The sequence below is a fragment of the Rattus norvegicus genome, chromosome 5, assembly GCF_021556685.1.
Source record: "Rattus norvegicus strain SHRSP/BbbUtx chromosome 5, alternate assembly SHRSP_T2T, whole genome shotgun sequence".
Classification (NCBI taxonomy): Eukaryota; Metazoa; Chordata; class Mammalia; order Rodentia; family Muridae; genus Rattus; species Rattus norvegicus.
The window spans coordinates 22,387,214-22,401,060 of record NC_141538.1 but is presented as its reverse complement, the minus strand read 5'-3'; the positions used below and the strand labels follow the sequence as shown (position 1 = coordinate 22,401,060).

General features: G+C 40.4%; 1 long non-coding RNA gene across 1 annotated transcript in view; it reads right to left on the bottom strand.

The window, feature by feature from the left end:
* Positions 1-1,170: 1,170 nt before the first annotated feature.
* Positions 1,171-13,847, bottom strand: part of LOC148005654 (uncharacterized) — a 33,452-nt gene continuing 20,775 nt past the window's right edge. Inside the window, exon 4 of the long non-coding RNA XR_015620114.1 lies at positions 1,171-3,740. This is a non-coding gene — a long non-coding RNA (uncharacterized LOC148005654). The remainder of the gene's footprint in view (positions 3,741-13,847) is intronic.

The following is a 13,847-nucleotide window of genomic DNA, read 5'->3' as shown; positions in this document are numbered from 1 at the left end:
CATTGCTTGTAAGGATGCCTGGTTGGTAGTATGCAACTGACAGGAGTGATAAATGGACAATATCATTAGGGAATGTCATCATTCTCTGAACTTCCTGGGGCTAGAGGATTCTGCTCACTTGGAATGTGAGGGTTATATCTATGGAATTATTGAGTCTGTGAGGATATAAGGCAAACATCACATGTGCCCCATTCCAAAGCTGAGGAGAAAATGTGTCTAACCTCTCTGCTAACTTCTGTGTGAACTGTTGCTGGTCCTAGAACCTGGCCAGAATAGAGGGTTCAGGAGGAGGGCTGTCACTACCCAATGGTAGTGACTCTTCTCCCACCCTTGGAACCAAGGCTCCTTCAGTCTTGATTTTGCAATTGAATGTTGTATTAAACATAAAAGTCTGCATAAGCCATTGTGCCTTTTCTTTCTATTACATTCTCTTTAAATATTAATAGTACAATGTCCATTGCAATTCATCCAGGATTGGTAGAGGATGCCATGAATAAAATCCAAGGATGCTTCAACTATGGGTGGGACAAGGCAGTGACATTTGTATATAATCCATACACATCCTCCCATGTATTTTAAACCATCTCCAGATGTGCACTAGTACCTAACACAAGGCCTCATCACGCCAGTGTGAATTTAGCAGAATACTCAACATGTGGTAAACTGAAGTTTCATCCTTTGTGCTTTCTGGAACCTTCTTTTCCAAATTGATTTTACATCCACACTTTTGAATAAGAAGGGCCAAGGATGGATAGCAGGCACCTGTGTAATGTTTCCCACAGTTTTACATTTGACCTTGAAATCTAATAATTCATCAACACTGAATTTAGTAGGCCTGAAACTCAGTCACGTGATTTTTTTCTACCAACTTCTCAAAAAGAAAGTATACTTAGGACATTTCATGTGCTATAAGTCTGGGGAAGCAGAGGTAATCATTAAAACAAAAGGCTTTTTTTTTTTAATTTTAAAATTCTATTGAATGTTGCAAATCTCTTACACAGTCTTAAGATTTTTTTAATCTTTATTAACTTGAGTATTTCTTATTTACATTTCGATTGTTATTCCCCTTCCCAGTTTCCAGGCCAACATCCACCTCCCCTTGGATATAGGCTTCCCCTCTCCATCCTCCCCCCATTACCACCCTCCCCTCAACAATCACATTCACTGGGGTTTCAGTCCAAAAGGCTTTTTTTAATAGAACAATGTAATTGGCAATTACCCTCACCCTCATCCTCCAAAGAAATTTCTTAATCCAATGTAACAAAAAAGAGTGGTGAAGTCACTGGTGAGCCTACCAGGGTCCAATGCACAGCTCCAAGCCCATGATCATGCAAATTGCCCTGGATAAACCCCACTAAGTCACAAAAAATGATAATATATTAACGTAGACAGGAATGGAAGGGAGCTAGAAGAGGGTGGGTGAGAGTAACCAAACTCCATTAGATATCCACAAAATCATCAAAAATAAACTTAATTATTAAAATAATCAATTGTGTTAAAAGTTAAAAAATATGTGGAAACAGTATTTAGTAATGAGTGAGCTATTTAAAATCAAATGCTCAAGTGAAATCTTAAAAGCTAATGAAGCAGAATCTTGCTATCACTGTATTAGCATGTCCCAAGGGCTTTGAGAAATAAGCCCTTTCTTTTTTTTTTTTTAAGATTTATTCATTTATTATATATAAGTACACTGTAGCTGTTTTCAGATACACCAGAAGAGGGCATCGGATCTCTTTACAGATGGTTGTGAGCCACCATGTGGTTGCTGGGAATTGAACTCAGGACCTCTGGAAGAGTAGTTGGGTGCTCTTAACCACTGAGCCATCTCTCCAGCCCAAGCCCTTTCTTAATACTGGAAAGAAAAATTTGGCTTCACATTAGTAAAAACTCCCTAATAATAAAAGCTCCCTAAGATTAAAGGCTGCTTCAGCTTCTTAAGGGGTTTTTCCAGGAATCAAAGACTGTCTGACCTGTCACCTGTACTGGCCTGATCCTAAAATTCTGAGTAACAGGAATGAGTTATTTCTCTTGTATGTATCTTTACTGGGAGCCTGAGAGCAACAGTATTTGTGAAATCACCAAATGTACCTGGCCTGACACAGAGTTTGATTTAGAAAAGAAAACAGAGTCTGGATAACTTTGCAGGATTTGGAATGGGGGGAGTAAAGGATGAGGAGAGGGAAGACAAATGGGAAAGAGACAATCCCTTCTAAGAACTCTGTCTTTCCCCAAGAAGAATCCAAGAAGCCTGTAGAAGGATGCCCTCCCTGAGCATGGAAGCAGAGTGGGGCTGATACTCACTCCTCTTCTCCTTAGGTTTATTGGAGAGTTCATGGAAAGAGTGGAGGAAGAATGTGATAATTAGGTGGAGAGAAGAGGAGCTTCCAATGGGAAGACTGGGGCCAACTGTGCTTCTCCTGGGTGTTGGCAGCAGAGATGACTTTTCAGTCATTCCTAGAAGTCTTTTGGCCCAAGAAGACGCGTGTGCTTTGAGAGAAGCCACTAATGTAAAGCACTAGGTGTGACCTCAAGTGCATTCAAAAAAAAGTAGTTGCCCCCTATGAAGAACCTACACTCAGGCCTTACAGATGATGGAAGTGTGATGACCCCACCCTGAAATCCCAGTACAGAAATGAGCATCTTGGATTCAGGGCAGTCTGTGCTACACAGTTATATGCCATAGGGAAGCAGGCGGGTGGCAGAGGGGAGTGGACAGATGAGAAAGAGAGGAACTACAGGCAAATAAAAGAAACAGTAAGAAATTGAAGCATGGATGGTGTACAAGTTTCCTAAAATGAAAGGCATGGTGCCTTCAGCAATCACAACAGTATCAGGAGCAGGGGTCAATTTCTGAAACACTGTGGTCTCCCATCAGTTTCAGGGAACCGCAGTAGAACACACTGAGCAGCCAATAGAGGGAAAAGTCATGCAAAGGTGGGGCAGAGGTGGGGCCCTCTATCTGAAAGTCACATTGGGAAAAGATCACTAAAGCAAAAAACAAATTACTGGGAGTTTTGTTTGTTTGTTTGTTTGTTTGTTTTTGTTTGTATCTTCATAGAGACTGAGTTTAATTATGTTGGAAAAGCCCAAACTGAAAAACCCAATTTTGTCCTTGGGTCATACTAGCTTTTTATTTTCATTACATTTATTTATTTATTCATTCACTTTACAACCCAAAATCAGTCCTTCCTCTTCCCCCAGTACCTCCCATGTAAGTCATTCCCCCGTTCCCATTAAAGGGATGCTCCTCTCTGAGTGTCAACACCCCAATCCTCCCACTCAACCACTCAACACCCCACCTTCCCAACCCTAACATCAAGTTGCTGAAAGACTAGGCACATCCTTTCCCACTGAGGTCAAACAAGGTTGTTCATTTAGGGTGTGGGATCCACAGGCAGGCATGTAGGCAACGGGTTCAAGCACAGCCCCTACTCCAGGTGTTTTGGGGACCCTCATAAAGACAAAACTGCTAACCAGCTACATGTGCACAATGGGCCTCTGTTCACCCCATGCTCACTCTTTGGCTGGAAATTCACTCTCTGGGAGCACCCAAGGGTCCAAGAGAGTTGATCTGTTTGTCTTCCTGTGGAGTCTCTGTCCTCTTCAGGTCTCTCAACACTTCTTCCAACTTTTCCAAAATATTCCTAAGCTCCATCTAATGTTTGGCTGTGAGTCTCTGAATCTCTTTCCATTGGCTGCTGGGTGGATCCTCTCGGAGGACAATTATGCTAGATTCCTGTCTGCAAACATAACAGAGTATCATTAACAGTGTCAGGGATTGGTTCTTGTAAGAGGATGGGTCAGTCATTGGGGCAGTCATTGGTTGGCCATTCCCTCATACTCTGCTCTGTCTTTGTCCTGCACATCTTGTAGGCATTTTGAGTGGAATGTTTTATAGGTGGGTTGCTGTCCTTATCCTTCCACTTTGAGTCCTGCTTGGCTATAGGAAGTGGCCACTTCAGGATCCATATGCCCCACTGCTAGGAGTCTCAGCTAGAGTCACAGGTCTAGACTCTCTGGGATCCCTCCCCATCCCAAGTCTCTGTCATGTCCTAGAGATAGCCCCAATTCCCCAGCAGACCTCTCTTCTCCCCTGCTCTCCCTACATATGAAACCCCCACCCTTTCGCCCCTCTCGATCCCCTCCTCCACCCAGTTCCCTCCTTTCATTGACTTCTGGTATCTATTTTGTTTCCCCTTCTAAGAAAGAGTCAGCCATCCTCTTTGTGCTCTTATTATTTGACTTCTTTGCATCTGGGTTATGTCAAGATGATATTTTCTAGTTTCATCCATTTGCCTGCAAAAGGGTATACTTTCATGATAGCCTTGTTTTTAGTGGCTAAGTAGTATTCCACTGTATAGATATACCACATTTTCTCTATCCATTCTTCAGTTGAGGGCATCTAGGTTGTTTCCAGTTTTAGGCTATTATATTAGGAATAAAGCTGCTGTGAATATAGCTGAGGAGTTATCCTTATGGGATAGTACAGAATTTTGGGGTATATGCCCAGGAGTGGTATAGCTGGGTCTTGAGGAAAAAAAATTCCCAATCTTCTGACAAACCACCAAATTGATATCCAGAGTGATTGTACAAGTTTGCATTCCCACCAGCAAGAGTGTTGCCCTTGCTCTACAACCTCCCCAGCATGTGCTACCCTTTAAGCTTTTAATCTTAGACATTCAAATTGATTTGCATTTCTCTGATGACTAAGGACATTGAACATTTATTTAAGTGCTTCTCTGCCATTTAAGATTTCTCTATTGAGAATTTTTGTATAGTCATTTTTTAATTGGGTTATTTGGATTGTTGGTGTCTAAATACTTGAGTTCTTTATATATATTTTTATATCAGGCCTCTTTTGGATGTAGAGTTACTGAAGATCATTTCCCAATCTATAGGGTGCCACTTTGTCCTGCTCACAGTGTCCTTTGACTTAACAGAAGCTGTTAAGTTTCATAAGGTCCCATTATTAATTTTTGACCTTAGCGTCTGAGCCATTGGTATCTTGTTCAGGAAGCTATCTCTGGTAATAGTTCAAAACTATTCCCCACTTTCTGTTCTATTAGACTAAATATGTCTGGTTTTATGTTGAGGTCATTTATCCATTTGGACTTAAATTTTGTGCAGGGTGAGAGATATGAATCTATTTGCATTCTTCTATATATAAACATCCAGTTAGACCAGCACCATTTGTTGAAGACTCCCTTTCTTTTCCATTGTACCGTTTTAGTTTCATTGTCAAAAATCAAGTGTCCATAGGTGTATGGGTTTATTTCTGGGCCTTCAATTTAATTCCATTGTTCTATCTGCCTATTTCTATACCAGTGCCATGGAGTTTTTATTACAATTGCTCTGAGGTACAGCTTGACGTCATGGATAGTGACACCTCCAGAAGTTCTTTTGGTGTTCAGAATTGTTTTAACTATCCTGGGTTTTTGTTTTTAGATATGAATATGAGAATTGTTCTTTCAAGATCTGTGAAGAATTGTGTTGGAGTTGGGATGGGGACTGTCTTGAATCTGTAGTTCACTTTTAAAAAGATGCCCATTTTCACTATGCTAATCCTACAGATCTGTGAGCAAGGAAGAGCTCTCCATCTTCTGAGATTTTCCTCAATTTCTTTATTCAGAGTCTTGAAGTTCTTGTCATTCAGGTCTTTCAGTTGCTTGGTTAGAGTGACACCAATGTATTTTATGTTATTTTGTGGCTAATGTGAAGGATACTGTTCCCCTAACTTCTTTCTCAGCCCATTTCTCACTAGTGTAGAGGGCTACTGATTTCTTTGAGTTAAACTTGTATCCAGCCACTTTGCTAAAAGTGTTTATCAGTTGTAGGAGTTCTCTGGTAGAATTTTTGAGGTCACTTATGTATACTATCATCAGCAAATGCTATACCTCAGCATCTTCCTTTCTGAAATGTTCTCCTTTAGTTGTCTTATTGCTCTAGCTGGAATTTCAAGTACTATTCTGAAGAAATATGGGAAGAATGGAGACCCCTTGTCTTGTCCCTGATCTTAGTGGAAATTCTTTAACTTTCTCTTTATTTAATGATGTTGACTAATGACTTGCTCTATATTGCCTTTATTTGTTTAGATATGCCCTTTGTATCACTGCTCTCCCCAAGACTTTTATCATGAATGGGTGTTGGATTCTGTCAAATGCTTTTTGGCATCTAGTGAGATGACAATGCAGTTTTTTTCTTCCTTTCAGTTTGTTTATATGGTAGATTACATTGATGGATTTTTGTATATTAAACCATCCCTGCATCGCTTAGATGAACACTACTTGATCATGGTGGATGATGTCTTTGATGTGTTCTTGGATTCAGTTCATGAGTATTTTATTGAGTATTTTTGTATCAATGTTCATAAGGAAAATTGCTCTGAAATTTTCTTTATTGAGTCTTTGTGTGCTTTAGGTACCAGGGTGTCTATGGCCCCCTAGAATGAGCTGGGCAGTATTCCTTCTGTTTCTATTTTGTGGAATAGTTGAGGAGTACTGGAATTAGCTCTTCTTTGAAAGTCTGGTAGAATTCTGCACTAAAACCATCTGGCCCAGGACTTTTTTTGGTTGGGAGACTTTTAATGACTGCTTCTATTTCCTTAGGGGTTATAGGACTATTCAGATAGTCTACCTGATCTTTATTTAGCTTTGGTATTTTATATTTGTCTAAAAAAACATCCATTTTATTTAGATTTTCCAATTTTGTGGAATATAGGCTTTTGAAGTAAGAACTAATAATTCAATTCATTGGATCTCCTCATGGTACTCTGTTATGTCTCCCTTTTCATTGCTGATTTTGTTAACGGGTAAAGTCTTTCTGCCTTTTAGTTAGGTTGCAAAGGGTTTGTGTATTCTGTTGATTTTCTCAAAGAACCAGCTCTTGGTTTCATTATTTACATTGTTCTCTTTGTTTCTAATTGACTGCTTTCAGCACTATTTGATTATTTCCTGCCCTCTACTCCTCCTGCATGTGTTCACTTCTTTTATGTTCTAGAGATTTCAGATGTACTTTTAATTCATTAATATGAGAAATCACCAAATTCTTTATCAGTGCATTTAGTGTATGAACTTTCCCCTTAGTCCTGCTTTTGGAGTATACCATAAGTTTGGCTATGTTGTGCCCTCATTTTCATTGGATTCTAAGAAGTTATTAATTTCTTTATTTCTTCCCTGACCCAGTGATCATTGAGTAGAGAATTGTTCAGTTTCCATGTGTATGTAGGATTTGTGGCTTTTTCTGTTGTTGAAGTCCAGCTTTAATCCAATGATAGATTCTCTTTATGCATCCATTCTGTTAGCCTGCGTCTTTTTACTGGAAAATTGAGTCCATGGGTGTTGAGAAATATTAATGACCAATGATGGTTACTTCCTGTTATTTTATTATTAGTGGTGGCTAAGCGTGTGTGTGTGTGTGTGAGAGAGAGAGAGAGAGAGAGAGAGAGAGAGAGAGAGGAAGAGAGAGAGAGAGAAGAAATTCTCTTCTATTGGTTTTAATGATATGAAATTAATTTTTTTCTTTTATTTTCTTGAGTGTAGTTAGCTTCATTGGGTTGAAGTTTTCCTTCTATTGTCTTCTGTAGGGAATGGTTAGTGGAAAGGTGTTGTCTGAATTTGGTTTTGTCATGGAATATCTTAGTTTCTCCATTTATGGTGACTGAAACTTTTGATGGGTATAGTAGTCTGGGCTGACATCAGTGATCTCTTAGGCTCTGCAATACCTCTGCCTAGGCCTTTCTAGGATTTAGAGTCTCAGTTGAGAAATCAGGTATAGTTCTGATAGATCTACCTTTATATATTACTTGACCTTTTTCCCTTGCTGCTGTTTAAATTCTTTCTTTGTTCTGTATATTTAGTGTTTTGAGAATTATGTGGTGGGAACATTTTCTTTTCTGGTCCAATATATTTGGTGTTCTGAGAGCTTCTTTTACATTTCTAGACATTTGTTTCTTTAGGTTGGGGAAATTTTCTTCTATGATTTTGTTGAAGATGTTTTCTGGGCCTTTGATCTGGGAATCTTCCCTTCTTCTTCCTCCTCTTCCTCCTTCTCTTCCTCCTTCTCATCCTCTTCTTCCTCATCAGCCTTCTAATCTATTATTCTCTGGCTTGGTTTTTTTCATAGTGTCCCAATTTTCATGGATGGTTTGTGTTATGAACATTTTACATTTTGCATTTTCACTGACTAATATATTGATTTCTTCAGTCATATCTTCTACACCTGAGATTATATCTTCCAAATGTTGGTGATGCTTACATCTGTAGTTCCTGCTCTCTTTCCTAGGTTTTCTATCTTCAGGATTGCCTCAGTTTGTGTCTTCTTTATTGCTTCCATTTCTCTTTTCAGATCTTAGACAGTTTTATTCACATTCTTATGTGTTTGATTGTAATTTTTCTGTATTTCTTTATATTTATTTGCTTCCTTTTTTAATACCTCCACCTGTTTAAATGTATTCTCCTGTATTTCCTTAAGGTATTTATGCATGTTCTCTTTAAAGGCCTCTATCACCTTCATAAGATTGGATTTAAAATCTGCTTCTCATACTTTGGTTTCATTAGAATACACAGGGTTTGTTGTAGCAGAATATATGGGCCTTGGTGATATCATGTTGCCCTGGGTCTTGTTGGTTGTGTTCTTATGCTGTCCTTTAGGCATCTGGTTTTCCCAGTTGTTGGCTGGATGATTCTGATGGTAGAACGACTTCTCAGGAAGGTGGTAGGGAAGCTATGATCAAACACTGGAGGTCAGATATCCTACTCTGTTGGCTGTGGCTGAAGTAGATCCCAGTTTGTAGGCAGTGTCATGAGTGGATCCTATTCTGCAGGCTGTGTCCCAGTCAGACTCAGCTGGGGTGATGGGAAGACCCAAGTAGGATCCGTGGTCAGGCAAGGTTCTAAGCTGGTTAGTTTTGGGGCCCCCAAAGGTTTCCACAGGGAGGCAAAATGCTCTTGGGATCCAGAAAAACTCCTCTGAACAGAGAAGCAAGGCCAAACCTAGATAATGGGGCTCAGAGGACCATGCATCATGCCACTCCCAGATTACTTTTTTAAGTGTGTATTAATTATGAAGTATACTTATGATCATGCTAATACCTAAGTCTCAGACATGGGTAGCTAGAATAAATGTCAAAAAATTCTGTTTTATAATCTAATATACTACAATAATTTAAAATGTAAAAACTTAACTGATGTTAAGAATTTTCTGTCTCATATTTTTTGCAGGTTCATTTGTAAGAACATAATAAACTGTTCTTTCAGCAGTCTTGAAAAGAAAATTTCTGTTGATATGGTTGTCAAGAGTGTATCTCAGGTTATGACATATATAGTCTGAATCAATTTTTTATTTGAATACATACATAGTAAATACATATCGGGAACAACTTTTCTGGAAAGGTTAACTCTGTGTACATTAGGTGCTGTGATGGCCTGCATATGCTTGGCCAAGGGAGTGGCAATATTAGAAGGTGTGGCCTTGTTGGAGGAAGTGTGTCACTGTGGGGGTGGTCTTGGAGACCTTCCTCCTAGCGCCTGAGGATGCACAGTCTGTTCCTGGCTTCCTTCGGATAAACATGTAGAACTCAGCTCCTCCTGCACCATGCCTGCCTGGATGCTGCCATGCTATGGCCTTGATGATAATGGACAGAACCTCTGAACCTGTAAGCCAGCCCCAATTAAATGTTGTTCTTTATAAACCTTGCACTGATGATGGTGTCTGTTCACAGCAATAAAACCCTAACTAAAACAGGTACATTGTGTGCATTTATTGTAATCAACATTTGCCCCCTGGCATGAGAATTTCCTCCAAGTTTTCCTGTGACTGATGAATGTTGGATAAAGAACTGTTAGTGACTTTATGGTGTGTTTACTCAAATGCCTGTTCATGCATTATATAATGTCTTCAGTTGTATGGGAAGAACTGACTTCAAAAGTGTCTTCTTCAGTAGAATAGGCATTATGGGTGGACAGAATAGGGACTGGATGGAGGAAAGGAAGGGATAGGAACAGGAGGGATTAGGTGGGGAGAGTACAGAGGGAGAGAGTACTGGGAGAGACAACTGGAATGGGGAGGAGCATCTCTGGGACAAGCTAGAAGAGTAGAGCAATGGAAACTCCCAGGAGTCTATGACTTTACCCTAAAATGTCTAAGACTCCTAAAAATGGGGATATGGAGCCTGAACTAGCTGTTCCTACAACCAGGCAAGACGTCCAATGGAGGGATTGGGACACCAACCCAGACACAAAAACTTGGACCCACAATTTGTCTTGCCTACAAATATGCAGGGGTAAAAAGATGGAGCAAAGAATTAGTGAAGGACCAACCAAAGACTGGCCCAGCTTGAAACCCATGCCATGGCAAGGGACCCATCTTTGGCACTAATAATGATGTTCTGCTATACTTGCAGACAGGAGCCTAGCATAACTATCATCAGCGAGGCCTCACCCAACATGTGATGGAAACAGATGAAGAAACCCACAGTGAAGCATTAGACAGAGTTGGGGAAATCCTGCAGAAGATGGGGAGGAAGGATTGTGGGAGCCAGAGAGGTCAAGGACATCACAAGAAAACCCAAACCACAGCATTAATTAATCTGGCCCCATAGAGGCTCACAGAGACTAAACTTCCTACCAGGAAGCCTGCCTTGGACTGACTTAGGCCCTCTGCCCATATGTAACAATTCTGCAGCTTGCTCTTCAGGAAAGACTCCTAACGGCAGGAGCAGGAGCTGTCTTCTGACTCTGCTGCCTGTCCTTAGGCCACTTTTCCCCCACTGGACTGCCTTGTCTATCCCCAGTAGGAGAAAATCCACCTAGTCTTATGAAAATGTATATGCCAAGACTAGTTGATACCCAAGGAAGGCCTCCTCCATTTGGAAGAGAAATGGGGGGGTGGGTAAGGGAAAGGGGGAAGGACTGGGAGAAGAGGGAAGGAAATGGCAGTCAGGATGTAACTTTTGTTAGTTAGTTAGTTAGTTAGCTAGTTAGTTAGTTAGTTAGTTAGTAGTTAAAAAAACAAATTTAAAGTATCTTCCTCACTTCACACTGGGACACGTCAAGCTTCAAATTAAAATAGTGTTTTTATGACCAATGCAAAGATCTTCACTTCAGTTTCTATTTCTAAATTTGTAGTTGTTTGCTTTTGCAACGAAGTTTTGGGTTTCAGGATTGGGGATTATAGGTCATAATCATAAGAATGATTAAATAACATTTTGACCTACCTGATTAAAAGGTCCAGACACAAATTTTTACTTTTCAGTGATTTGTTTCAAAGGTTTACTGCCTAAGAGCTGACAGCTCCTTTTCTGCCTCAGATGAAAAGGTTAATGTTACTATGGTTGCTCCAGAGCCAGACACTAGATATCACTGGCAAGCTTGTCACACAGACCTTGGTGCTGCTCCATTGTAGAGCCACTCTCTCTCCTATAGGAAGAGCCACTGCCAGCATGAATTATGCTAATGTTGACACTGTAAGCACTCCAGTCTGAAATGATCAGACCAAAAGTGACTTTGGAGCCCAGTGACACTCCAAACTTTCCCAAGAGTTCACTGCTGTATGTGATTACCTGCTATGCCCCTAAACTGAGTCCTCCTCTGAGAATTTGCAAGGACCACCACTCAGGTGCCTGCTAACTCCTGGCACTCATCTGCATTCCTATGCCAGCTCCATTGCCCCACTAACTTCACTTACAAAGCACAAGTTCAAAGACAAGTTGTGAGGAATGTAATGAGAGGGAAGGCAGAGCACTGACCTGGGCTTTTCTGAGTGCAGAAACCTGTGTAGCCCCAAAGCCAGCCCTGTCTTTCAATGTCACATATAAAGCCAGATTTTCATCAAGGAAACTCCCAGCTTAGTAATTTGGTGATCCTCATCAAAGCTACTGAGCTTCGGAGCTTTTACCTGTAATGTGGGAGTTAAAACATCACAATTGAATTGTTATAGAAAAGGGCTTTACAACAATCTTAATTTTTAAAAGCATCTGACACATTGTAAATGCCAAGTAAATTACAGCTCTTGATACTTAAAAGAGGCTGGAGCATTGTAACCCTCCTTGAAATGCAATCAATACCAATGATTTCTAAATACAACTTGGGGCAAGTAATTATAGTGTTTCAGGATCCTTGTCTGTAATGAAACTCATGAATTAATAACAAAGACTCAGATAAGTGCCTGGTACACCTTAAATAGTGAGTGCTATGTGGGTATATTTTTATTATCATACTTTATTCCTAGAAACAACGACAGTAGGCATGTGGTATTATACCCACTGCACAGGTGAACAAACTGAGCTCACAGAGATCCATAGGAGTTTACTCAATCACACTAATAGGAATGGATAGATCTGCACATCAAATGCAAAACAACCCAATTTCCTTTCAGATCAGGTTGTTCCAGGAGCAAACTTAATGACTCTCGCTATTCTTTCTCTAGAGTAGAAAGCATATAGAAAGAACTAGAACTAAAGCTAGTTCAGTTGGGTGGTGAGGGTCCTGCGGTCCCCAAGTCACTTCTGAAAAAAAAAAACACAAATAGAAAATGTCCAAACTTAACAGATTTGCAAAATCCTTCCCAGTTCTAACATGAGAAATGTGTTCTCTGTCATTCTTTGGCTCTCTGCTTATGACTTTCAGCCACCTGCAGTTCTTCTGTATACACACATACTTCTCACCCACACTCAGTACCAGCAAATATGCAATGATGTTGTTCTTAATGATGTTACCCAAGTAATGGTTACATTTCCTCCATGGCTTCTGCTGATCCAGTGTTCCATAACTGTTGTGTCAGGCCTTTCTCTTCACCTTTCTTCCCCATCTGTTTTAAATGTCTCCACAAAGGCCAAAATGTTAAAGGCCACTAGCTTATTGCTGTTAGGAGGTAATGTCTCATGGAAGGAAGTAAAAAGGGAAATTCTGAAGGGAAATTGGGCCCCAACCCCTCCTCTCTGTTTCCTTGCCATCATGGGCAAAGCAATTTTCTTCATTACATCCTCTCCAGCATAGCCCACTACCTCACTACAGGCCCAAGAAAAGCAGTACTGTCTTAGTTAGGATTTTTATTCCTGCAACCAAACACCACTATCAAAAATTAACTTGGGAAGAAAAGGGTTTACTCTTCTTACACTTCTACAACACTGTTCATCATTGAAGCAGTTCAGGACAGAAACTCAAACAGAGCAGAACCCAGAGGCAGGGATTGATGCAGAGGCCAAGAAGGGCTGTTGCCTCCTGGTTTGCTCCACAGGGCTTACTCATCCTTCTTTCTTATAGAACCTAGGACCACCATTCCAGGGACAACACCACTCACAATGAAATAGGTCCAACCCCACTAATCACCAATTGAGAAAATGCCTTACAGCTGGATCTCACGGAGGCATTTCCTCCACCAAGGCTCCTTCCACTCTGATGAGTCTAGCTTTTGTCAAGCTGACACATAGAGCCACCCACTACGAGTACTAACAAGCTCCAAGCTCTGAAACTTGATGTCAAAATGAAACTTTTTTCTGTTATTTTGTCACAGTTGCAGGTAATTGCCTGAGGCATCTTCCATTACTGGAACTTCCCTGCTCAGGAGAACAAATGTTTTAGAGGCCAGTTTGGGTTCCAGACTCAATCAGAAGAGCCACACGGATAAGAACAGAAAAGGCAAAGGAAGATCTCACACCACAGAGAAGAAGTCAACTCCACTGACTGCTGATCCAAGCAAGTGACAGGTGGGATAGGACATGATGAACTTCCTTAAATCACAAACCTGAAAAACACATCCTCAAGTTTATTACCACTGCCATTTTCACGTTGTGACTGAAATGTATGTCAAAACCATTTACTTGAACATGTGAAAGCTCACTTAATGAACCT